Consider the following 24,837-nt stretch of genomic DNA (forward strand, 5'->3'; position numbering starts at 1 on the left):
GATCCCTGATTACCCTTGAAATGATACTGCTGCAGTGGTGTTCAGTTCTAGGATTTGGAACCAGCAACAACACGGAAGAAACATTAACTTAAGGCATATCATTTGCAGCAGTAGGCAGGTTTTGAAGGCACTTGCAGAAAAAAAAAGCTCGTTTGGAGTATTTGGAGTATTATGAGCAGTTTTGGCTACCTTATCTAAGAAAGGATGTGGTGACATTGAGGAGGGTCCGGGGAGGTTCACAAAAATTATCCCAGGAATGAAAGGGTTAACACACGAGAAATGTCTGATGGCTCCAGCTGTACTGACTGGAATTTAGAAGAATGAGGTGGGGGTGGGGTGGATCTTATTGAAACCTACTGGTCATTGAAAGGCCTAGAGGAGAGGATGTTAACAATAGTGAGAGAGTCTGGGTCCGGAGTTCACAAACTTAGAATACAAGTTTCACACACAAAAAAGGGAGGAACTCAGCAGGCCAGGCAGCATCTATAGAAAAGAGTACAGTCGACGTTTCAGGCTGAAACTGGAACGTCAACCGTTCGCTTTTCCATAGATGCTGCCTGGCCTGCTGAGTTCCTCCAGCATCTGCAGATTTTCTTTCATTTGTGATAAGAAACATAGAAAATAGGTGCAGGAGTAGGCCATGCGGCCCTTCGAGCCTGCACCACCATTCAGTATGATCATGGCTGATCATCCAACTCAGAACCCCTGTACCTGCTTTCTCTCCATACCCCATGATCCCTTTAGCCACAAGGGCCATATCTAACTTCCTCTTAAATATAGCCAATGAACCGGCCTCAACTGTTTCCCGTGGCAGAGAATTCCACAGATTCACCACTCTCTGTGTGAAGATGTTTCTCCTCATCTTGGTCCTAAAAGGCTTCCCCTTTATCTTTAAACTGTGACCATTCGTTCTGGACTTCCCCAACATCGGGAACAATCTTCCTGCATCTAGCCTGTCCAATCCCTTTAGAATTTTATATGTTTCAATAAGATCCCCCCTCAATCTTCTAAATTCCAGTGAGTATAAGCCCAGTCAATCCAGTCTTTCTTCATATGAAAGTCCAGCCATCCCAGGAATCAATCTGGTGAACCTTCTTTGTACTCCCCTGTGGCAAGAATGTCTTTCCTCAGATTAGGGGACCAAAACTGCACACAATATTCTAGGTACGGCCTCACCAAGGCCTTATACAACTGCAGTAGAACCTCCCTGCTCCTGTACTCGAATCCTCTTGCTATGAATGCTAACATACCATTTGCCTTTTTCACCGCCTGCTGTACCTGCATACCCACCTTCAATGACTGGTGTACAATGACACCCAGGTCTCGTTGCACTTCCCCTTTTCCTAATCGGCCACCATTCAGATAATAAACTGTTTTCCTGTTCTTGCCACCAAAATGGATAACCTCACATTTATCCATATTAAATTGCACCTGCCATGAATTTGTCCACTGACCTAACCTATCAAAGTCACCCTGCATCCTCCTCACAGCTAACACCGCCGCCCAGCTTCGTGTCATCCGCAAACTTGGAGATGCTGCATTTAATTCCCTCATCTAAATCATTAATATATATTGTAAACAACTGGGGTCCCAGCACTGAGCCTTACGGTACCCCACTAGTCACTGCCTGCCATTCTGAAAAGGTCCCTTGTATTTCCACTCTGTTTCCTGTCTGCCAACCAATTCTCTATCCACATCAATACCATACCCCCAATACCATGTGCTTTAAGTTTGCACACTAATCTCCTGTGTGGGACCTTGTCAAAAGCCTTTTGAAATATACCACATCCACTGGTTCTCCCCTATCCGCTCTACTAGTTACATCCTCAAAAAATTCTATAAGATTCGTCAGATGTGATTTTCCTTTCACAAATCCATGCTGACTTTATTCGATGATTTCACCACTTTCCAAATGTGCTGTTATCACATCTTTGATAACTGACTCTAGCATTTTCCCCACCACCGATGTCAGACTAACCGGTCTATAATTCCCTGGTTTCGCTCTCCCTCCTTTTTTAAAAAGTGGGTTTACTTTAAAAAATACAAGGTTGTCTCTTTAAAGCAGAGATGAGGAGGAATTTCTCCAACTAGAAAGTGGTGAATCTGTGGAATTCATTGTCACAGACAGCCGTGAAGGGTAAATCATTAGGTATATTTAAAGTGGCAGTTGATAGGTTTGTGATTAATCAGGGTGCCAAAGGTTATGGGAAGAAGGTTGCAGAACACATTTGGGAGGGATAATTCATCAGCCATGATGGTATGGTAGAGCAGAGTCAGTGGGTCAAATGGCCTAATTCTGCTCTTATGTCTTTCACTCAGAGAGTGGTCAGTATGTGGAATGGAATGAGGTGCAGCAGAGGATACTATCACAATGTTCAAAAGACATTTGGGCAGTTCCATGGACAGGAAAAGCTTAGAGAGATAGGCAAGGGAGTCTCATACATGAAGGCATCTCCTTCAGCATGGACAAACCATTTCAAAGGTCTTGTTTCCATGCAGTATAACCTTATAGTCTCTAAGCTGTTGTTTTGCAATCCTCCACTCTAGATGTTCATTACTGATGCTGCAATGTGCAGACTTGCATGACCTGAAACTTGTGCCCTCTAGTTTAGTCTTCCCTAACAGGAGAAAGACGATGACTCTTCACTTTATCTGTGGCCCTCGTGATTTTATCATGAGGCTCTATTCTCCTTTGCTCCTGGGAAATCAGTCCTGTTTCTCACAGCTGAAGCTCTCCTTTCCTGCTAACATCTCTGAAATTCTTCAGCACCCTCTGTAACCCTACCTACTGTATGGCAACTGGAACAATTCACAATATCTCATGTGAGGACTCACCAACATCCTATACAAACTGGCATGATGTGCCAACTCTTGTACTCTTTCTGCTGTCTTGCCCAACCCTTATTGCTAATTTTACCAACATAGAGATGTCTGGAAACTGTTGTTTAAACTATTTGCTTCCAGAATCAAGTGTTGGAGGTTGTTGAATGCCAGACAAAAATATAGAACACAGAATACAGAAAACATCAGCACTATACAGACCCTTTTGGCCCAGGATGTGGTGCCAATGTTTTAACCTACTCTACAATCAACCTAAACCTTCTCTTCTGCATAGCCCTCCATCTTTCTATCATGCATGAGCATATCTAAGAGTTTCCTAAATGTCCTTTATGTATCTGCTTCTATCACCACCCATGATAGGAGCATTCCACATTCCCAGCACTTGAATAAAAACATCACCCCTGACATCCAACACACACAAAATGCTGGTGGAACACAGCAGGCCAGGCAGCATCTATAGGGAGAAGCACTGTCGATGTTTCGGGCCGAGACCCTTCGTCAAGACCCCTGACATCTCCCCCCCCCCCCCCCAACATATATCGCACTTTTGATGAAGATTCTCTAAAGGGAATATGAAGAACTTGTTAACTTCTGACTGCTGTACTCAACTGATCCAATCTTTCCAGCTCAGAATAACTGCAAGCTTGTGAGATGTCAGTGTGTAAAATCTACACTCAGTGGCTACTGAGTGCATGTTTGTAATCCTCTGCTGCTGTAGCCCATCCACTTCATGGTTCAATGTGTTGTACATTCAGAGTTGCTCTTCTGCACACCACTGTTGTAACGTCTGGTTATATGAGTTACTATCACTTTCCTGTTAGCTTGAACTATTCTAGCCATTCTCCTCTGACCTCTCATTATCAAGGCATTTCTGTCCATAAACCTGCTGCTCTTTGGATTTTTTTTAAATTTTTTCCCCATTCTCTGTAAATTCTAGAGACTGATGTTGTCACAAGTCAGGTGTTGAATCAGGACCCAACTGCAGGACACAGACACTGCAGTCCCGGAAACAGGACGAGACAGAACCCAAGGACGGGATGGGATGCAGTCCAGGCAAGGGAAGCAGGACCAGGACGAGGAACTGGGAACAAGAAGGCTGGGGTGGACTCCGAGCCCGAGACTGGACAAGGACCCACAACCTGGGTCTTGCCTCAGGCTCGGACCCCAAACCCAGGCGAGGACGTGACGAGGTTTGGCTAGGGACTTGGGGGTTTTGAGGCTTGGGTCGAGGCTGCAGGCTTGGGTCAAGGCTTGAGGCTAGAGGCTGCAGGCTTGGAGCTTGGGGAACTCAGAGACTGGAGCTAGAGGTAGACTAGGAACTGTACATCAACATGGAGCCAGGACTTATCCTCCAACAAGCCAGGACTCATCTATAACTCCACACCAAGGTGGGGCAGAACCATCCATCAGGTAACAGCAGAACAGCCTGACTTACCCCACAGAGGCAAGGACAAGACAGGACAGATACCCCCCAGAGGGCAACAGCAGAACAGCCTGACTTCCCCCACAGAGGCAAGGACAAGACAGGACAGATACCCCCCAAAGGGCAACAGCAGAACAGCCTGACTTCCCCCACAGAGGCAAGGACAAGACAAGACAGATACCCCCAGAGGGCAACAGCAGAACAGCCTGACTTCCCCCACAGAGGCAAGGGCAGGAAGAGACAAACACCAAGGAACAACAGACAGTTCCACCTCTGCATTAGGGTAGCTCTGAGTAGCCGTTACAGCCAGCAGCCTTGGCTGGCTGCAGAAGCAACCGGATCCCTACCTGGCTCAGAGTGGCTGACAGCCACCCAGCTGGCCCAGGAAACAGCTGAATCCATACCACAATGACCACTCCAACTACTACCAGCAAGGCTCCCAGAAGCCACGGTTCTCCAATGCAGCCCCAAGGATGGCAAGAGTCCATTCTAGCCTTCCACCAACCATCTGTGCCATGAGTATCTTGACAACACACCAACCCCACACACACTCTCACTCTCACTCATTTTACGGTGGTTGGCACCCAGCTTAATGGTGCATTACCACCACCTTCTGCTCTGGAGTGTGCAATGGACTTACATTCTAAATCCCTTCACCCAATCGCACACATACCCTAACCTACACTTTATCCTCCCCATCCTAGTGCCCTACTTCTGTTTATCCATCATATCCTATTAAAAACCCCTGTACCCCTTAAGAAAGCTAAAAATACCCTGACTTGTGTTCTTTCACCCATGCCCAGCAACCCTTTTAATGGGAATTCCTTCACCCCCAATTCCCTTAGATCATATATGTCAAACTCAAGGCCCGCGGGCCAAATCCGGCCCATGGTGGAATTATCTTTGGCCCGCGAGATAATATCTAATTACTATTAAAGCTGGCCCCAGTAATCGAAGCGCCTATGGCATATGATATGGCTAATGCTGAGTTTATTCAGGTACCAGGTTTTCAGGGTTTTTAGTGTTTATTCAGCAGTCTTGCTCGGCAGTCTTCTTCATAAGAAACGGAATTTGTAAAGTGAAACACTTTGTAGTTATAGCAGAGACTGAGACACATGAGAGCAGGCTGAAAAAACGGAGGCAACGAAAGCTGCGTTCGCACACGTCCGACTGATCCGGCCCGCATGAAGCTGCATTTTGTTCAATTCGGCCCATGACCTAAAATGAGATTGACACCCCTGCCTTAGATTAATTCTCATCATCTCTCTCTGTATCCCATACTTCCTGCAACTCAGAACTACATGTTCTACTGACTCCTCTTCCTGACATTCCTCACACAATCCTGTCTGGTGTTTCCCTATTAGTTTCAATGTTTGGTTCAGTTCACAGTGCTCCAGCCTTAACCTAGTCCACACAATTTCCTCTCTTCTGTATCTACTTCCTACCCTAATACCTGCAATACTTTTTTGTATTTGATATAAATGCCTCCCTTTCCCCTCCCTGTCCCATCTTTCTTGCCACATTTGGTTAATTTTTTCCCATATTACACACTTAACCTCTGCTTTACTGATACTAATGTGCATTTCTATATTTTCTTTCTTTATTGCCCTCTTTGCCAACTCATCCACCCTTTCATTGCCCTTCACCCCAACATGAGCTGGAACCCATAGAAATTTAACCTGACCTCCCTGATTTGCAACTCTTGTGACTGACTGAAGGACTTCATGAAGTACATCTTGCCGGCTGTTTGAGTGCGAAGACCTTAAACTTGCTAGTACTGAAGATGAATCTGAGCACATCAACGCTTTGATTAGTTTAGTTTTCTCCACCCAACGCAATGCAACCAACACTGCCAGCATCTCCACTGTATACACCGCTAACTTATCAGATGTTCTTCTGCTGATTGCAATTGCTTTTGCTGGTATAGCCACCCCAAACCCTGCCACTCCTGTCTCAGGTTCCTTAGTACCATCTGTATAGACCCGAGTATAATCACTATACTTTTCCATCACATAACAGTTAAATGCACTTACCAAATCAGTTTTATACTTTCCTTTCCACCTCTAACAAATGCCAGTCTACATCAAGCCATACCAGCTTCCATGGAGCTACAACCGGATAAACTACTGAAGGTCTTATCCTTAGATCAAACACTCCACATGATCTAGCAATATCATTCCCTACCCGACTAAAGTTTTCCCTCTGAAACCTCCCATTTTCCCAGGACTCCTGCAACACTCCTTTAGCAGGGTGAGAATCATTGTGTCCCTGCAAATTAACCCAGTAGTTTGCCATCAATTGCATCCTTCTTAATTCCAAAGGCATTATTCCCATTTCTACCTGCAGGGCTGATACTGGTGATGTTTTAAAAGCCCCACTGCACACTCTCAAAACCTGAGCCTGAATCACATCCAGTTTCCTTATAAGAGACCTAGCTGCTGATCCATATGCTACACTTCCATAATCCAACACTGATCTTACTAAAGCCACATACATTCTCTTTAATGCTGAACAACTTGCTCCCCATTCCCTACCAGTCAAACATCTCATCACGTTTATTACTTTTTTACATTTCTCCTCAACTTTCCTGATATGGTCTGCCCATGTTAATCGTGAATCAAATACAGCTCCCAGAAATTTAAATGATCCAACCCTTTCTAGTTCAATCCCATACATCCTTAACTTCTTCCCTACTTCAATTCTTTTCCTAGTGAAAAATACAGTTTGAGTTTTTTCCACTGAAAATCTACATCCCCAATCATAACCCCACTCTACCACTTCATCAATTGCTCCTTGTAGTTTCCTGATTATATGCTCCATGTTCCTGCCTCTTTTCCACAAGGCCCCATCATCTGCAAACAGTGACCTACCTATATCCACTGGTACCTTTGTGAAGACATCATTGATCATAATGATGAGAAGTAACGGGCTAATCACACTACTCTGAAGTGTGCCATTTCCCACTATGTACTGTTTTGATAATTCTGATCCAATCCGAACTTGAATTTTTCTACCAAACAAAAAATCTTTAATCCAATTAAAAACTCTCCCCCCAACCCCCATCTCGTGCAGTTTAATTAATAATCCTTCCTTCCACATCATATCATAGGCTTTTTCAATGTCAAAAAACACTGCAACTACTGATTCTTTATTTGCCTGGGCCTTTCTTATTTCCGTCTCTAACCTTATCACTGAGTCCATGGAATTCCTTCCCTTCCTAAAACCACTGATAACTTGCCAGCATTCCTCTCTTCTCAAGATCATACGATAACCTTTCAGTTATCATCCTTTCCATTACCTTACATATATTTGATGTTAGTGCTATTGGCCTGTAGCTAGTGGGTTTTGACAGATCCATGCCAGGTTTCCTTATTGGAATTACTACTGCTTCTTTCCATGCACTTGGTAATCTTCCCTCCTCCCACACACTGTTATAAAAATGCAGTAACTTCAAGAGCGCTCCTTCTCCTAGATTTTTTAGTATAACATAGCATATTAGATCTTTCCCTGGGGAGGTTGGTCTCAATCTCTTTATTGCTCTCACCATTTCTGCCAAAGTAAATGGATCATCAATTATATCATCTGTTTCTTTCCTCCTGTTTAACAACCTGAGTATTGACTCATTGTTCTTTCCCTTCTTCTCCCTTCTTCAGACAAATTTTCTGAACTATGTATCTTTACAAATGACTTGGCCATGATCTCAGCCTTATCCCTGCTGGAGACTGCTGTTTCCCCCTCAGATATCATTACTGGATACTCTGAATCCCTTCTATCTCCCCCCATCCTCTTAATCATTCCCCATACCTCTCCCACAGGTGTTGTTCTTCCTAATGTGTTGCAAAAACTCCTCCAACTTGCCCTTTTAGCTTGACGTATAGTTCTTCTCACCACTGCCTGTGCCTTCTTATATTGAATCAAATGTTGCATATTATGGGTTCTTTTAACTAGCCTGAATGCTCTATTTCTGTTTGTTTTTTTTTAAATAAACAGCCTGACAACATTCCTCTGTCCACCATGGCACTATTTTTCTATTCATCCTATTTTTACTCCTGGGTATAGATCATTCTGCTGCCATAATAATTGCTGAAGTCACCTGACTGTTTAATTCATCTATATTTCCAGAAATGTCAATCTTTGTCAATGCTTCTTCACTTAACTTCTGGAACTTACCCCAATCTGCTTTTCCAAACACCCACTTTGGGACTCCCCCACCTGGTCTTATTTCAACTCTTTCACCCACTGAACATAAAACTGGGTAGTGATCACTACCTACTGTTGAAGCAGTCCAAACTCCCCAGTTACTGATGCCAGACAAGACATTAGACACTAACGTAATATCTAATACCAACTCAGTTCCTGTTGTTATGTTTATCCTTGTTCCTCTACCATCATTCATACATACCAAATCCCTTTCTTCCATCAAATCTTCAATTACCGTTCCATTTGAATCTGTAATCAGATCCCCCCCATATTGTGCTGTGAGCATTGAAATCTGCACACCACACTATGTTATGTCTATTTTGTCCTTGTATCCTTAGTAGGCTGTCCAAATCCAACCTTTTACATGGATTGTAGTAGTTAATTATAACCACTCCCTCCCCTCTCCCATATTTCCACCACTATGTATTCCTGATTGTCTCCTTTTTCCAGTACTCTATATGGTATACCTTGCTTGATTGACATAGCACAACCTCCTCCTCCCCCTAGATTTCTATTTTTCCTTATCATTGTATACCCATGTACCACAAAGTCTAAAGCTGGTTTCAACCAAGTTTCCTGAATACACACTACATCTGGTTTTACAACCATTTCCTTAATAAAGTCCTTAAATTCCTGGCCATTGGCCAGTAAACTCCTTGCATTCCATTGCAAAAGAATCACCATAATGAGTACTAACCAACCTATGACACTTCCTGGCTTGACTGATTAGTGAGGTTCTCCCTCACTCCTTCCCATGTCAGTCCTACTAACCCTAAATGGTTTACTGCTGCTTTGACCACCAGCTGAATGTTGTCACTTTTTGACTTTACCTCTGCTGTACTATTAATGACTCCTGCAATGAATGTTACTAGAGCTTTTTTTCCCCCACATAAATCCTGTCATTTACTCTTCCCTGCATTTCTTGCATCCTTATTGCTCTCTGGTCATTAGGAGCATTATTCTGTTCTCTTGACATTCTTACAGCTTCTGCACAAGTGATCTTTCTTTTCACTCATTTCTTGAATTTTATTCTCCCGTCTCATAACCTCACACCCACTTACGCCACATTATGAGCTCCTCCACAATTACAGCATTTTGGTTGCACTCCTGTTCCGCACTTTCCATATTCATGATCATCCCCACATCTAGCACATCTCCTCTGCCTTTTACAGTTTTTAGCTATGTGTCCAAACCTTTGACAATTATAGCACCTCAATGGCTTTGGCACATATACCCTTACTGGGTAACTCATGAAACCCAGGAACACTTTCCTTGGCACCCCTTCTTCAAATTCAATCAATACTGATTCACTTTCCTTTTTCATTCCCTCCTTTGTTGTTTTCAGTCTTAGAACATTAATTACTTTCCCCCCTTTGATATTCCTCTTCAACTCCTCCATGTTTATACTCATTGGTACACCCATGATCACTCCTTTACAACCACCATTTCGTGCTCCCACCCTCCCTGTATATTCCACCTTGCATTTTCCTATCTCTTTTAGCTTGAGTGCTTTCTCAAGTTGTTCCTCATTCGCACATCTTACCAATGGATTGCCATCATTAAGGACATTTGCAAATACTATTTCCCCTATCTTATTTGTCAGAGTTGTTGTTAACACAAACGGGTTAATTTTCTTCATGTGTCCTTGCACCTTCTCATTAAACCTAATTATGACAACACCTCCTCTCTGAACTTGTTCATCTTCCTCACTTTCAGAACTCTCTCCACTGTCATTTCTTATTTTTTTTCCCTTTGTCTCATTTTTCATTAATCCATCCCCTCACTATCTCCTTATTCCCTTTATTTCTCCCTTCACAATAATCCATTTCTCCCCAGCTGCCTATCTCTGATCCCAATTCCCTATCCCGCTCCTTCTCCACTCTCTTTCCCTCAGCCCCTCCTCTCACCTTGTCTGCCATTACCAGATCCAGGCAACCCCCTCCCAGCAATTCCCACTCCTTCCCCACTCTCTTTCCCTCAACAAGTTCCAAACCACATTCACCAGCCTCCGCCTCCGCCTCCGCCTCAGCCTCAGCCTCAGCCTCAGCCTCAGCCTCAGCCTCAGCCTCAGCCTCAGCCTCAGCCTCAGCCTCAGCCTCAGCCTCCGCCTCCACATCCACCAACCACACACAATACCAGGGCCACTTATATTCCCAGTTCCAACATGAGCCTCAGGTGTTTCTAGTTAAGGCCAACCACAGCAAGGGACCACCGGAAAACCCGGAGTCTGGAGTCTGTGGACTTCGGATTGAACCACCACAGTTGTGCCTGAAACTCCCAGGAGATCAGCAGTTTCTGAGATACTCAAACCACCCTGTCTGGCACTAACAATCACTCCATAATCAAAGTCACTTAGATCATTGTTCTTCCCCATTCTGACATTTGGCCTGAACAACAACTGAACATCTTGACCATATCTGCATGCTGTTATGTATTGATTTGATGCCAAATGATTGGCTGATTAGATATTTGCATTAATGAGCAGGTAGAGATAGACAGATAGATACTTCATTAATCTCAAAGCAAATTACAGTGTCACAGTAGTATTACAAGTGTACAGATATAAATATTCAAAGAGAAGTAGAAAGAATGAAAAGTAAGTTATCACAAACCAGTCTAACAGGAAGGGCTCATCACTTCTCCAGCTATAGGTTGACTCATTATAGAGCCTAATGGCCGAGGGTAAGAATGACCTCATATAGCGCTCTTTGGAGCAGCACAGTTGTCTTAGTCTATTACTAAAAGTGCTCCTCTGTTCAGCCAGGGTGGCATGCAGAGGGTGAGAAATATTATTCAGAATTGCCTGGATTTTCAGTAGGGTCCTCTGTTCTACCACAGCCTCCAGTGGGTCCAGTTTGACTCCTATAACTGATTAGAGCCAGACTTTCTAATCAGTTTATTGAGCCTGTTGGTACCACCCGTGTTGATGCCATTGCCCCAGCACACCACCACATAGAAGATTGTACTGGCAACAACAGACTGATAGAATACATGAAGGAGAGGCCTGCATACTCCAAAGGACCTCAGTCTCCTCAGGAAGTAGAGGTGACTCTGGCCCTTCTTGTACTCAGCCTCTGTGTTGGTGCTCCACTCAAGTCTGTCATCCAGATGCACCCCCAGGTACTTGTAGTTCCTCATCACATCCATGTCCTCACCATCAATAGTAACAGGGAGCAGTGCAGGCTTAGTCTTCCTAAAGTCCATCACCATCTCCTTTGTCTTACTAATTTTGAGCTGCAGATGATTCAGCTTGCACCATTTCTCAAAGTCCACCATCAGGGCCTGTATTCATCCTCCCATTGTACACCCAACTATTGCTGAGTCATCAGAGAATTTCTGCAGATGACATGACTCAGTGTTGTATCTGAAGTCCGAGTATACAGGGTAAATAGGAAAAGAACCAATACAGTCCCCTGTGGGGCGACATTGCTGCTTATAGCCATGCCTGACACAAAGGGGACTGTACTGGCTCCCATCCTGTTTACCCCTATGCAGGTATACTTAATTAAATAGCCACTGATTGTAGTCCTGTATACAAGTGGAGCATGCATCCTGTGAGAAGTGCCGCAACTGCTTATTTTCATGTGGACGGGCCATGCCCTTTCCCCTGGAGCGTGTGTCTACAGTTTCTGGATCAGGTAGAACAACAGAGTTTTTCTGCTTTGCATTTGGTTGATCCTATTAGACAAATGGACGTCATTTTTGATCTCCATATGTAACAAGAAATTGTAGCCATGAGGGTAGTTTTGGCAGCTGGATGGCAAGCAGTGTATCTGCTTGATGCTCTTGTTCTTAAACCTGCCCGAAGCTGAACACTCTGTAAGGAACTTGTGATGAATCCTTTGAGATCTGTCACTGTTTTCGTCCTTAACCACTAGCTGAGATGAATCCTCAAGGTTTCCATTCTCATTAATTAAGTTGCTTCTGTATCTTTTGGAAGATGGCACTTAGCCAACAATTTTGGAGTCAAAGTCAATAATCTTGCATCAGTTCTGTTAACAGTTTGGCTTCAGATCGCCTGACTAATCCTGATTTGCGCATGATCTTATTGCCACACTAAATTCAAAGTCTTTTTGACGAAAACAGGACACGTGCTCCCTCCAGCCTTCCTGAGTACAAGTTGGAGGAAATCGATGCTCGGAGCTGCTCAATGTATATCATTTACCAATATCAAATAGCCAGCGGCAGTGTGATCTGTGCATTTCACTTTGAGGCTTGTATTTGTTTTCACTGGAGAGATGTGTATTCACAGATTGCTCGTTTTAATGGTGTTCAGAACATAGAACATAGAAAACCTATAGCACAATACAGGCCTTTTGGCCCACAAAGCTGTGCCGAACAGGTTCCTATCTTAGAAATTACTAGGCTTACCTATAGCCCTCTATTTTACTAAGCTCCATGTACCTATCCAGGAGCTTCTTAAAAGACGCTATTGTTTCCGCCTCCACCATCGCCGCTAGCAGCCCATTCCACGCACTCACCATTCTATGCGTAAAAAACTTACACTGACATCTCCTCTGTACCTGCATGCCCTCTTCACATTACCACCATCATGAGGAGGTAGCACTCAATGATTCAGAAACATCTTTTTCCTCTCTGCTATCAGATGTCAGAATGGGCATTGAAAACATGAACACTGCCTCACTACTTTTTTGCAGCTTATTTAATTTAACTTCTATAAATATTTATCTATATACTTCTGACTGTAATTTACAGTTTTATTATTATGTATTGCAATGTGATGCTGGCAGATAACATATTTCACAACAATATGATTTATATGGGAACATATTAGGGAGCAAACAGACTGTCTAAGTATTGCCCCATTAGTATTGTATGGGCTATAATTCAGGTTTCCTTGGGGTGTGAGAGACAGCAATAGGAAAATGGAGTTTGCTGTCACAATCTTGCATCTAAGAAAACAGCAACTGAGGTGTCATTTTTCTTCTCCAGTATCTTTTAGATTAAATTACCATCCATGTGAACTCAACACACTGAGGTGTAAGTGGATGAATTCTCAATGGGGAGTAGAATGATACCTGTCAAAAAATATTTGTTTTAAAATTCATTTCAGCTTCAACGCAAAAGCAAGCAAACAGAAGCGATACCGACTATATTTGAAATCAAAGTAACATTTACAACAATCTTGTTTTAATAGCTTTCTGCATTTATACAGCAAGACTACCAATGATTTTTAAATTACACATGCCTATACCACAATAATATAAATATCATGCTTGTAAAGCACAGGAGAAAATACTAGAAGATATCATATAATTTGTCCAGAAAGTGAGACCACACTTGGAGTATTGTGAGCAGTTCTGCCCACCCTAACATAGGAAGGATGTCATTAAGCAAGAAAGGGGGCAGAAAAGACTCTTGAAGATGTTACAATATTGCTAGGATTCGAGGGCTTGAGTTATACGGAGATGATGGCTATGCTGGGACATTTCTTTCCCTGGAGGCTGAGGGGTGAACTTCTGGTGATAAGGTGAATGGACAGATGTGCTATAAACAGAAGGCACAGAGTTAAGGTGAGAAAGTAAAGATTTAAAAGGGATCTGAGGGGCAACTACTTCATCCAGAGAGTGGTAGGTATGTGGAACAAACTACTGGAGAAATCTATAGGAGTGGATACAATTACAACACTTAAAATATGTTTAGATAGAAACATGGATAAGGAAAGGTTTAAAGGGATATGGACCAAACACAGGTAAATGGGACAACCTCAGGTGGGCACTTTGGTTGGCATGGCTAAGTTCAGCCAAAGGGTCTGTTTCCATGCTGTAGAACATTATGACATTTTTTATTTAGGTTTTAATAGTATTAGCTTTTAACTTATCTTCATTTTGTCAAAGATATTTTAAAAACTATGAAAACTACATAGCTTCAGCTTCACCACCACCATTACTATAGGCACTCTGGCAGAAGGGTATGCTAGCTGGCATCTTCTGCTCGCTGAACCCTCACTATATCTCACCTTCAGCTCTAGAAGCCTGGAAGAATCTGCCTATTCATTTGTACCTGCTATCCACAAGTATATAACCAGTAAGCTTAAGTGGCAGATCAGGTCCAGCAATGTCTTACCCACTGGCTCAGCTCATGCTTTTGTGGACTCCAATGAACCTGCCGATGCTGTGCGGAATAGGCCCAGCAACCCTCAATCTAACCCTAGCCGAATCATAGAATCACTGGATCGACTAGGCTTATACTCACTGGAATTTAGAAGATTGAGGGGGGATCTTATTGAAACGTATAAAATTCTAAAGGGATTGGACAGGCTAGATGCAGGAAGATTGTTTCCGATGTTGGGGAAGTCCAGAACGAGAGGTCACAGTTTAAGGATAAAGGTCCCTTTTGGGACCGAGATGAGGAAAAACTTCTTCACACAGAGAGTGGTGAATCTGTGGAATTCTCTGCCACAGGAAACAGTTGAGGCCGGTTCTTTGGCAATACTTAAGAGGAAGTTAGATTTGGCCCTTGTGGCTAAAGGGATCGGGGGTATGGAGAGAAAGCAGGTACAGGGTTCTGAGTTGGATGATCAGCCATGATCATACTGAATGGCGGTGCAGGCTCGAAGGGCCGAATGGCCTACTCCTGCACCTATTTGCTATGTTTCTATAGGACAATTTACAATGACCAATTAAACTACCAACCAGTATGTCTTTAGATTGCTGGAGGACCTAGAGAAAACATATGCAAACTCCTTACTGACAGCAGCAGGAACTGAACTTAGGTCACTGGTACCTTAAAGCATTGTGCTAACTACTACACAACCTTGTCACCCTATTTCTGATATCTTCTGTGTTTGTTTTAGATTTCTAGCAACTACAATATTATTTTCTATATTGCTCTTATTATGCTTTTGTTAATTTTGATGATTTATTTTGCATCAATGTTGATTTCTCAGGATACCACTTATTCTAATCTCTAGTTCCACTGTAAGTACTGATACAAGGTAACTTTTTTTAAGTTTTAATTTACAGTGGGAAAGCTTATTTCCATTTATCAGGTTTCAACTTTATTCCTGACCACCTTTTTCTGCTAACCATAAATAATTAACAAAAAATGTTTTCATTTCTCCTGTAAGAGTTTTCTCATATTCACATTGTAAGTCTCTCAGTTCAAAATCTGTTATGGCTTTTACATGTTTTTAAAATATTATATAATCTTCTAACCTTTTCATCATCCCTGAAAAATTCATGGTCCACCACATCCTTGCTTTTTGGGGTGATAAACTTGATTTATAGCACATTTTTTTGCTTCTAGGAGCAGCTCATTAAATTGTATGAGTCAGTGAATCTGAGGTTTTGCTGAAGCTGTGTGAAGGTCTAAATTTACATTTAACAAGTTCAAAACCAGATGAAAAACTGTTTTATCAGTATATAAATATTTTTCACAATTTCAAAATACCCGTGATAGGTGCACTACAAATGGTTTATATTATTTTTCAGTCTTAAATATGAGATAATATACAAATTTGTGCAGTGCCCTTCTCATATCTCTCCCATCTTAGCAACTGCAATACTCTGTATTACTGTTGGTTTGAGGTTTTACAATCTCCCCTCCACAAACCGAAGCATGCTTTTGACTTTTGAATTTGTCCTTTCAAAAGGAAATAAGAATACCCATTTTATATGAAAGTTAAAGATGAATGTTAAATATGCAAAGCCTGTAGCACAGAATTTTGATTGTTAGGCATAGTGAATTATAAAATAAAATACTTTGCTGAGTGTAAACACTGTATTGATGATGTTCCTTTGAACTAGCTAGCTAAACAGATCCAATCACAAAACAACATGCATTTTTAGACCTCCTATTTTTCCTCATGCAATATGCTCATAATTTGTCCCTTACAGGCTTGTGTGAAGTTAGTGAGAATAAGCAGGTAAACAATAGTGTTTCCTGAAATTATTATTAGCTCATGTTTTGTTGTTACAATCTGCTTTGAAATAACAACATCATTAAGTGTGTTTACTGGTAAAATATAGAATTAAAAGATTTCTTTCCTGACCAGGTATTGACCCAAAATGCTTTATTAAGCAATTTCAAGATGTAACCATTCTAGTAGTACAGGAAACAGAACAGTCAAGTTTTGCACAACAATCAGCAATCATATAATGACCAGATAATCCAGAGATGTTCTTAGAGTCATAGAGTTACAGAAGACTACAGCACAGAAACAGGCCCTTCAGCCCATTTAGAAAGTGCTAAACCATTAATCTGCCTAATCTCATCAACCTGCACCCACATCATAGCCCTCTATACCCCTCCCATCCATGTACCTATTCAAACTTCTCCTAAAGGTTGAGATCAACTCACATCCACCACTTGCACCAGTAGCTCGTTCCACACTCTCACCACCCTCTAAGTGAAGAAGTTCCATTCATGTTCCCATTAAACATTTCACCTTTCACCCTTAACCCATGACCTCTAGTTGTAGTCTCACCCAACCTGAGTGGGAAAAGCCTGTTTGTACTTAGCCTATCTATACCCCTCACATTTTGTATACCTCTACTAAATCTTCTCTCAATATTCTATGTTCTAGGGAACAAGGTCCTAACATATTCAACCTTTCCCTGTAACTCAGGTCTTGAAGCCCCAGGAACATCGTTGTAAATTCTCTCTGCACTCTTTCAATGTTATTTGCTGTACGAAGGTAACCAAAATGGACAAAATACTCCAAAATAGGCCTCACCACAGTTTTATACAATTTCAACATAATATCCCAATGCCTGTGCTCAATACATTGATTTATGAAGCCAATGTGCCAAAAGGTTTTTTTTCAAACCGACCTACCTCTGTATTCCCAGATCCCACTGTTCTAGTGCACTCCTCAGTGCCACACCATTCACCATGTAAGACCTACCCTGGTTTGTCCTCCCAAAGTGGAATACCTCACACTTGCTTGCATTAAATTCTATCTGCCATTTTTCAGCCCATTTTTCCATATGGTTCAGATCCCTCTGCAAGCCACGATAGTCTTCCTTGCTGCCCACTATACCACCAATCTGCAAATTTGCTGATCCAGTTAACCACATTATCACCCAGATTGTTGATATAAATGGCAAACAACAGTAGACCCAGCACTGATCCCTACAGCACTTCACCAAGCACAGGCCTCCAGTCAGAGAGGCAACCATCTACTACCACTCTCTGGCTTCTCCCACAAAGCCAATGTCTAATCCAGCTTACTGCCTCATCTTGAATGCCAAGGGAGTGAATGTTTTTGATCAAGCTCCGACATGAGACCATGTCAAAGCCTTGCTAAACTCCATGTAGACAACATCCACTGCCTTGCCTTCATCAACTTTCCTGGTAACTTCCTCGAAAAACTCTATAAGATTGGTTAGACATGACTTACCATGCATGAAGCTATGCTGACCATCTCAAATCAGTCCCTGTCTATCTGAATATTCATATATCTAGTCCCTTAGAATACCTTCCAATAACTTTCCCACTACTGATATCAGCTTCACGGGCCTATAATTTCCCAGCTAATTATTAGAAACTTTCTTAAACAATGGAATAACAGTAGCTATCCTCCAATCCTCCAGTACCTCACCTGTAACGAAGGATGATTTACATATCTTTGTTAGGGCCCCTGCAAATTCTGCACTTGTCTCCCACAGGGTCTGAGGGAACACCTTGTCAAGCCCTGCAGATTTATTCACCCTAACTTGCCTCAAGGCAACAAGCACCTCCTGCTCTGTAATTTGTATAGGGTCCATTGAAACAGCGATTTCAACTGCTCTTTTCAATGTAAGTTGCGCTTCAATTAGGAACCATTTTGAATGCTTTCTTGTAAGATTCCACAAACTAAATGATCACTTAGTGATTCATTAAGACCATTTCCAAACTGACAATGCTCAGAAAATCACTTCAATTCAGCCACATACTCTGAAATGGACTCCCCTTCCTTTTGATTTCGCTTATAAAATCTAAAGCATTCTGCAATCAACAATGGCTTCAGTTCTAAATGTTCCTGCATGACATTGACAATATCAGCAAAGCTCATTTCTGCTGGTTTGGCTGGAGCAGTTAAACCCTGAAGCAAACTGTATGCCGTTAAACCCAATGCACTCTGCAAAATTGGTACTCGTTTCTCATTTGCTATTTCATTTGCTTCAAAATATTGGTGAATTAGCACAATATACATGAGCCAGTTATCAGTTGTGTAACAAACTCATCAATCTTTTCCATGTAGCCAGTAATTTCTGATTGTATTTATGATTATTATCACCTGGTACTCTTTTTAATGAATCTATGAATTCTTAACATTCTTAACATTTCCTAACATTCTTTTAACTCTATCATATCTTCCTTGCTGAAGAGACGTGCTGTGCTGCACTGCCTTTTTTTTTAACATGACCGCCTATGAACATGCCGAGCTGCGTTTTTTACTAGCTATGTTTTTTTTTAGTTTAAACATTTTGCTGCATTTCAACTGATCAATAACCATCTAGGATTCATTTTAAAAATATCTCATCACCATTGTTATGTTTTGTAGCTTCAAAACATTAAACAAATCCAAAGGAAGACGCAGGAATATGGGTCTAACTTCATGTTTACTTTAAGCGAGGCACGCACATATCACGTGGCAGTGCAATGACTCATGCAATTCACACATTTATAGATATAATCTGCAATCAATTATTTAAAGAACAAAAATGCTAAATCAAACAATATGTTTAAAATATTTGTCAAATACAACTGTAATATTAAATACACAACTACTTCTCTGTGTGTCCTGCCTATTAGCCGCACAATTCTTATTTAATAGTAGCTATTCAAGCTATCAGGTTTATGCTGACTCACCAGGGGAGAAATTCCCCTTTCCCCAGTTCCCTGCAACTAATTTTCTCTCACACTTGTAATGGCCATTTTATTCTTTTTTTTACCATTAAATTTCATTTAGGAGTAAAGGGATATATACTAAGCAGTGGGTCTATGTCACATGGGAGGACACTTAAACCCACGGAAGAAACCAGCGAGGTCAGACAGTGTTCAAACAGGGTACAAATAATACTGAAAATCAGAATTAAACCCCTGGCCCCGGAGTTCTGAGACTGCAGCACTAATGCAGCTTCATCTTTCTCTTCACTCTTCTTCTTCTTTATAGTGCCATAAGATTATGTTCACATCCATCCGAGAAGGCAGACAGGATGCTGGGTTAATGTCATATCCTAAAGTCAGTTCACTATTTTAAAAAAACACTCAAAAAAAAACCGGAAACACTCAGCACATCAGACAGCCTCTGTAAAAAAGAGAAAAATAATTATTTTTTTCTCACTATAGAGAATTTTCTCGCTAATTTTTCTCTCTATATTTCTCACTATATTTTTCTCGCTATATTTTTCCTATAGCCTCACTATAGGAAGGATATGGAAGCATTGGAAAGGGTACAGAGGAGATTTACCAGGATGCTGCCTGGTTTAGAGAGTATGTATTATGATCAGAGATTAGGGGAGCTAGGGCTTTACTCTCTGGAGAGAAGGAGGATGAGAGGAGACATGATAGAGGTATCCAAGATATTAAAAGGAATAGATAGAGTGGACTGCCGGTGCCTCTTCCCCAGGGCACCACTGCTCAATACAAGAGGACATGGCTTTAAGGTAAGGGGTGGAAAGTTCAAGGGGGATATTGGAGGAAGGTTTTTTACTCAGAGAGTGGTTGGTGCGTGGAATGCACTGCCTGAATCAGTGGTGGCGGCAGATACACTAGTGTAATTTAAGACTACTAGACAGGTATATGGAGGAATTTCCGGTGGAGGGTTATATGGGGGGGGGCAGGGTTTAAGGGTCAGCACAACATTGTGGGCTGAATGGCCTGTATTGTACTGTATTATTCTTTGTTCTTTCTGAAAAAAGAACTAATATTTAGAGCAGAAGTTGATGGATTTATGATTGGTAAGGGTCTCAAAGGTTACAGCGAGAAGAGAATGGGGTTGAGAGGGATAATAAATCAGGCATGGTGGAATGACAGAGCAAACTCGATGGGCTGAATGACCTAATTCTGCTCCAGTGTCTTTGGTCTTAGGGTCTAATATTTCAGTTCTGAAACCTTCTGTCAGAACTATTTCCAGCATTTGGTGATTTATTACAGTCTCTTTCAGTACTATACTGAAATATCAACCTAATTAGCTCTGATCTAATGGAACTTGGATCAAAATGCCTGGAAATTTCTTCACTTCTTTTTAATGACATAAGCATTCTGTGTCATCCTACCATTTTTAAAATGACCTACAAGGATCCCTGATTTTGTTATGAGGTAAACAGATTGTCAAGTTTTCTGTGTAATGCTGAGTTCCGTTAGTTTCACTGTACACATTTGGTTTGAGGTATTGGAAGGTCCTGTCTCTGCCAGCACTTCGCCTCACAGCTATACACTTTTCAACCAACCTAATAGGATCATGTCCTCTTGAGAGTCTAGTTGTTTCAGGAGCGTATGTTATAATAATGCTGGAAGGAGGAGAGACTGCTCCCAAAACCTCTCAGGGATCTCGATTAGCTGGAGGAGAGTAGAATCTGAATGAAACATGCTCCGTGTGCAAGGTGCCTGCAGAGGACTTCCTAGTGTAAGAGTTCCATGGACATCCCTGCAAGAAATAACAATCATCTAATCTGCGGAGAAGGATTAAATCCCTATTCCTACTTTGTCAATTCCTGAGGGGAAGGAAAAGTAGGTACTGTGCCCACTCCTAAATCTAAAAAGTCCTGAGTCTATGAAGACGAGACTGTTTGTGACTTCAGCACCACGTATAAGGCTGTACTTGTCTGTAAGAGCTTACAGATCCCGGTGAAGAAGACCCTCATCAAGATCTGTCAAAAGATGATCAATTTGAGTATGAGTTCCTACGTAGATTATTCCTTCTCTCCCATCTTCTATGTTATTCCCATGAATAAATTACCCAAGTCATCTCCATGCAATCTAACAAGAAATGTATTTGAGTCAGAGCATCATGCAGAATGGAACCAGGCCTTTCTTCTCATCAAATCCACGATAACCTCAAGCATTCAACACATCCCTTTCTATTCTCTCTACATTCCCATAAACTTCTCTCCACTCACCTGCACACTAGGGACTATTTACAGTGGTTAATTAACCAACACATCTTTGAAATGAGGGAGGAAACTGGGGGACCCATAGGAAACCCATGTAATCATAGAGACAATGCACAAACTCAATGCTGACAGCACCAGAGAACAAGATTGAACACAGATTACTGGATTTGTGAGGTAATAGTCAGCTAGAGCTGTCACTTAGCCACCCAATGAGTGAAAAAGTCTCCATCCAAAGTACAGTCTGAGTGCAGAAATGTTGCAGATACATAAAAAGTTCAGTTTTGATTGCAAGAAGGTTAGAGAGAAGGCACAGTGGGAACAGAGTGCTGGAAAGTAATTTTGCTAAGAATGGATATGGAAATTAAAATTCAGATTCAGATTATTGTCATTTAGAAACCAAAAATGCAATGCAGTTAAAAAATTAGACAATGATCCTCCAGAATGACATCACAAAAGCATATGACAAAACAGACTACACCAGAAAATCCACTTAACGTTTGGCAATCCCCAGTCTAGAGTCCAGAGAGGCTGCTGCTTATTAATATCATACTACCATCTTAGCACGTTCCCCAGAAAGGAGCTCCAAATCCACCAGACAAAACAAGACCAAACACTAAAGCTACAAGACCTGCACAAAACCACATAGTTACAACATATAGTTACAACAGTGCAAACAATAGCATAATTGATAAAAAAAAACAGACCATGGGCACAGTAAAAATAGTCCAAAGATGCTAAAGGACTATAAGTTCAAACGAAATCACCACACAGTTTCCACAAGTCCCCAGGGTCCCAACAGACTCGCTATCCCACGCCGGCGGCAGAAGGGAATACCCCCGCTATGGACTTCCACGGCATCGCCCGACCCAGCCTCGCAGACGCAGCACAAACCGAAAGCGACCTGACCGCAGCGGACTCCGAGTCCGTCGAACCTCCGAGCCTCCGACCATCCCCTCCGGCACAGCTTCTCCGAACACCATCCTCTGCTGAGCGTATATAGCTCAGTATCATAGGAGTCAGAGTTAATCTGAACTAGTTATTTTGTGAGTAAACAAAAATTTGTTTTTGAGACCAGTGAGGCAGAAATTCACACTGCGAATGAAAGTTGGAGATTACACTATTGTTGACGTAAAGTTGAGAATTTTATACTAGTAAAGAACTTCCAGAAAGCCAAGGAATGAATGTTATGCCAGATACTACGAGGCCCAGAAACCAATCAAGTCTTGCTTCATCTTTAGTTAATTCTGTTTTCAATTGCTTAGCTCTTTTTAAGGATATTGTGAGAAAGAATTTCTAGGCCATAATTTTATTTATTTATGGGGAGCTATTTCTAACTCTTGTGACTAAAGAGCGATTAAACATTTTAACAGCAATCTGCTCTATCCTTCATAAATACTGACACACCAAACTTCAATAATACATCATTAATTAAGGTTGATCTGAACTGACATTGTAATTAAAAATAAGAGTTGCAATTCATTTTTAATTAATACATTCTGTACTAAGAGTAAATGAGAACTCAAAGGCTATTATATATCTGGATTAGATGTTCATCCATTGAGGTGAATTTGTATTAAATGGAAGTATTGAGTACAGAACAGAGCTAATGTGTGCTAATTAGAAACTGGTATATAGATTATTCAAAGTTTAAATCCTAATCACTAGGTTTGTTCTTTTGCTTTGTCTTCATTTCATGCCAGTTATTTCAATTAAACAACATTTGTGTAGAGTACTTAATATTTCAGTAGTATTTTAGTAATACTGTATTGCAAACCTATTGTTTGATTAACCATTCTTGCTCATTTGGTTATAAGCCAAGTGAAGTGCATTGCATACATCATAACACTACCATGTGATGTGAGCGGGCCTCTTTTAAAGTAAAGAACAAATTAAGACTAGCATCTCTTGGACCCTCATCTTTTTCTTCAAATTAATTTTATGTTTTGGAGTTAAAGAACATAACAGTGAAAATGAGGTATTTTTAAAATAAGCCTGAGATGACTGCCAACCTGTTGAAATGGATTGATATATTTGACATTTTTTAAAAATCACAGTACGTTTTCATTACAAAATGAATGACAGTCAAGTGAAAAAATGGCAGTAAAAAGAAGAACTCATGGGTTCATAAACAATGAGTACTGGGTGATAATAATCATTTTTTAAAAAGAGCAGAAATGGCTGGGTACATTAGAAACACTGACACGTTTTATTTCACGAAAAAACTGGATTTTGTGTACAGAGCGGATTGAGCAGTACTTTAAAGTGACTGGAACAGCTGATGCGAAGTGAATGTCAATTTAGTTGAGTGCATTGGATTTAAAGGCATACAGTTTGCTTTGAAGTTCAGCTGCTTTAATGAAACCAGCCAAAATGAGCTTTGCTGATACCATGAATGTAATGCAGGAACATTTAGAACCAAAATCATTGTTGATTGCAGGATGCTTTAGATTTAATAAGCAGAATCAAGAGGAAGCAGAGCCCATTACAGCGTATGTGGCTGTATTGAGGAGATCGTCTGAGCATTGTCAATCCAGTAATGGGATTAACTATGTTGTTTAGTTTGTAGAATCTTACAAGAAAGCATTCACAAAAGGCTCCTAAATGAAACACACATTACATTTAAAAGTGCAGTTAAAATCACTGTATCAATGAAAGCTGTGGACAGAGACACAATTCATTTGTAGTTAGGAATGAAAGTGAGCATGATCAAAATTGCGATGTCTAAACAGAAACCTACCTGGCTGAACAAATTGCATTACCATTGTGGTAAGGGCACACATACCAATGCAGTATAAAGATGAAACTTGCAGAAAATGCAACAAATTAGGATACATATTGTCCTAAGAACATGCTAGACAGAAAAAAAAATGGACTGCACAGGGAAGAAAAAAGCTAAAAAGTGAAGCTGCAGTTTTAAAAAGAGCAGTATCAGCATGCTGATGAAAAATCTGATAATGGTGAGAGTGGCAAAGGACTGAATAGCTTTGAGATTTACATGTGAAAACTAACACTAGACAATCAATATGGCTTATGTCAGAAGTGAATGGCAATTTAATTAAAATGGAATTGGATACTGGTTCAGCTGTTTCAGTTACTCCACAAAATGAGTTTGAGTTGCATTTCAAAGATACTAAACTGAAGCTTGCACATATCCAGCTAAGAACTTATACTAGAGAAAAGATAACTTCTGAGGGAATGACATCTGAAACAGTGAAATGCAACAACCAACAAGCAAGACTGGACTTGTTTGTGGTAATAACAGGAGAGCCAGCATTGTGGGGACATGATTGGCAAAGACAACTTGATTGG

The 24,837-nt window shown here is 41.2% G+C and overlaps 1 protein-coding gene across 2 annotated transcripts in view; it reads left to right on the forward strand.

Moving 5' to 3' along the window:
- glra1 (glycine receptor, alpha 1) overlaps window positions 1-24,837 on the forward strand; it is a 132,968-nt gene that overhangs the window by 54,606 nt on the left and 53,525 nt on the right. The gene's annotated exons all lie outside the window — the stretch shown is intronic.

Source organism: Hemitrygon akajei, chromosome 15 (assembly GCF_048418815.1).
Source record: "Hemitrygon akajei chromosome 15, sHemAka1.3, whole genome shotgun sequence".
Classification (NCBI taxonomy): Eukaryota; Metazoa; Chordata; class Chondrichthyes; order Myliobatiformes; family Dasyatidae; genus Hemitrygon; species Hemitrygon akajei.